The 3437-nt window shown below is 37.1% G+C and overlaps 1 non-coding gene across 1 annotated transcript; it reads left to right on the forward strand.

Moving 5' to 3' along the window:
- The first annotated feature begins 319 nt into the window (after positions 1 to 319).
- TRNAW-CCA lies at positions 320 to 391 on the forward strand. Its single transcript has one exon. It is a non-coding gene; the product is annotated as a tRNA-Trp (tRNA).
- The last annotated feature ends 3046 nt before the right edge of the window (positions 392 to 3437 follow it).

Consider the following 3437-nt stretch of genomic DNA (forward strand, 5'->3'; position numbering starts at 1 on the left):
TAAAGTTTCAATGAAACTTTCAAGTTTCCATGAGAGGGGAAAAGATGTGTTGAAAAGCAGGGAGTGTGTCTGAGAGTGAATGAACACTTAGGACAGACTGAGGAAAATTGTTTGCAGTTGACAATTTATAAGGGCCTAGGTGTCAGTGGTGTTATTACATGGACATTCCAGGAAAGAAAAAAATAAAGGAGGGAGAGTAAAATCAGTCCCATCTTACTTTTTGTGAAAGTGCAGCCTTCCCTCCCCCAGACTATCCTCTAATGCAAAGTCATGGTCTCAACAGTGCTTTAGAAATTGCCTACTACTTATAAATTGGGCTTCCCTGGTGGCTCAGAGGTTAAAGCATCTGCCTCCAATGCGGGAGACCCGGGTTCGATCCCTGGGTTGGGAAGATTCCCCTGGAGAAGGAAACGATAACCCACTCCAGTATTCTTGCCTGGAGAATCCCATGGACAGAGGAGCCTGGTAGGCTACAGTCTACGGGTCGCAAAGAGTCGGACACAACTGAGCGACTTCACTTTCACTTTATAAATTGCAAAGAGTGTGAATGGAGATGCTTTTACTTCACATTTGTTATTTTAGTGAGTATAGATTATTGCCCCAGATAGTGGAAACCAAATAAAACTTGCCACCAGATTGTTCATTTTACTTCAGTCTGTTTCTTCTCTCACTGAAAATATGATTCTTTGATATATCAAGTTTTTACTTACAAAAATAATTATTAACTTTAGCATTTAGAAGAAGATGTTTTAGAATTTGCTGAGCTGTGGTGGTATGTTCCTTTCACTCCCCATAGAATAAATTAAAGATAAACATGGATGCATTGCCTTATCTCTGCATCAAGGCACATGTGGTCTCTTGGCCTGTCTGCATGCCTCAGCTGCTGGCTGCAAGCGTACAGGGTCTGGTGGCTTCCTTCATAGGAATGAAAGTAGGCAGAAGAAGGGCATTTTGAGTCTAACCCACCATGAATACAGATACAACCACCTAAAGAAGCATTCAATGAGTATAGAAAGCGTGCTGTAGCTTTTAAATGCAAGATTAAGTATGGTTCCACAGAAAAAGACAGGCAGTGTAATGATCTCTCCCAGCCAGGTATGTTAGCTACCATATTCCTCTGCAAACTTCCAGTTCCTTGTAAAATGCATCCAAGTAAAAGGGGCTAAAAACTTTGACTAGTGCCTAACTCTAAATACTAGTGTGTATGTGTGTATGTATAAATTCATTCATTCATTTCCTAAAATGTTGGTTTGGTTGAGAAAAATCTTTTTGCTTCTTTAAGTCCTTGCTATTCATATATTTACCTGCCTGTGTGAGGATGTCAAAAATTTGTTTCTGACTTATTGTCAGTCCTTGATTGTCCTATAAGAGGTTTTCAGGCTCTGGAAAATAGTGAAGTCGTCACTGTGTTTCTAGAAAATATATTTTCATTGGTCATACTATAGGAAAAAAAGACTCTAAGCTAGACATTCTGACTTGTCATTAAAAGATCCATGGATTATTCCTCCTATCTGAGGATGTTTCTATCCTTGTGACACCATTCTGTCTGTCTTTTCAGAGTGAGTTAGTTCAGAAAGTGTTCCTTACTTACATCTATCCATAACTGGCAAGAGTATTGCAGTTTCAATTGCAGTTAAATTGTAGTTGTAAAAAGTGTGTTTAGGTTGACTTTGGAAAAAACATCTAAATTAGTATCATCAGTTCATGTCACCTTATCTGAGAGGTTCAAAAAGCCTCTCAGCTTGAAAAGCTTTGGGTCATCATATGCATCCCAAAACATGCAGGGCAACAATGATGCTGGCAATGCTGATGCAGAGCCTGGGGGTCAGGAACCAAGTGCTATTTCAGGTGCCTGCCACCTCTGCCCTTACTGTGATGCCAAAGGGATCATTTCACCCTCCTGGCTATGGTTTTCTTATCTGTAGCCTGGCAATACCAAGATATATCCCTTGGCACCCAACTGCAATCTTGTCATACAGATTCTCCTCCTTGAGATTGTTCTAATTATTTAAACATGAAAAGATAAGTCCATACACAGACATTAAGGGGTTCTGAAAAATATTTTAAGGATAATTTTATTGTCCCTGTGCAGCTTCATCTATTTTTAGAACTGGAATAAAAAAAATCAGCTTTTAATTTTTCCTTTTTTTAAATGTGTGTATCCTTTTGGTTCCAAGGCAAAGCATTGAAGCCTCAAAGACAAAAAAAAAATAGTCCATGAAGTTATTAAAATGTGGTTATATTTTCTCAAAGGTCAAAGTTGCCATTCTCATGCTACATTGTTGCAAATCTTTGAGCAGTTATTAGCCTCTTCTTATGAACTAACAATGGGCCATGTCTGTCTGTGATATGACATTAGTTATTAATATTTTATTTTTGGATATTTAAGAGAAAATTCTTGCTAATAGGAAATTGTATATGCATATTCTTGAGCTCTGATGTCTACTGCAGTAGCTATTAGTCACTTGTGGCTTGTGAACACTTGAAATGTGACTAGTCCAACTGAGATGGAGATGACTATACATCAAATTCAAAATTTTAGTATTAAACAAAAGTAAAAGATGTCATTAATAATTTTAATATGTTGATCACATGTTGAAATAAGAGAATTTTGGAAACACTGACCTAAAATAATATTTTATTAAAATTAATTTCACTTAAAAACTTTTGATTACTAGAAAATGTAAATTTACATATGGGGATTGCATTATTGTTTCTACTAGACAACACTGTTCTCAAGAACTTATCAAGGGGCCAGGCAATAAATAAAGCATCTTGGAAATATCATCTGGTTCAAAAAGTAGCAGAGCTTCTGCCCATCCACAAGCTCTGTGAGGGTCAAGATGCTTCAGGGGCCCATGGATCCAGTCTGTGCATGAGTTTCTTTCATTGTAGTTGTTCTCATGGTAAGTCGGTCCTCTGTGCCCAAAGCTGATCAGTATTCCATGAAAATCTTTTTTCAATTTCTACACTTTATGACCAGAGTGAGCATCATTCTGGTTTTCCTCCTATTCAACAGAATGTCATTTAAAGGAATGTATTGGAAAATGAAATTGCTTGTGTCTGGTGATGACGGCCAAACTTTCATTTGAAAAATTTAAATAGCCATTTAAATCATGATCTTTTATTGTCCTAAGAGAAACATGCCATTCTTATTTGAAGTATATTTTAGGATGTGAAATTCTGTTGAAATATAGACTGGTAAGCACTAAGAGGGAGAGACCATGAGTGAATTTTGTGAGCTTTTCTTCTGTCAGTGAGTGGGCAGAATTCATTAGATAGAAAGAACCAAATAATCCTTCTCAAACCAGAAAGTTTTGAAAGCCCTTTCCCTTCATGGATGACATTCTTCTTTTCAACAAAAAGTTATCCTTGTTACTAAAATAAAGTCTATCCTACAAGCATTGACTCATATTTTCACTGCCTTGACTCCTGTA

The sequence above is a fragment of the Cervus elaphus genome, chromosome 23 (assembly GCF_910594005.1).
Source record: "Cervus elaphus chromosome 23, mCerEla1.1, whole genome shotgun sequence".
Classification (NCBI taxonomy): Eukaryota; Metazoa; Chordata; class Mammalia; order Artiodactyla; family Cervidae; genus Cervus; species Cervus elaphus.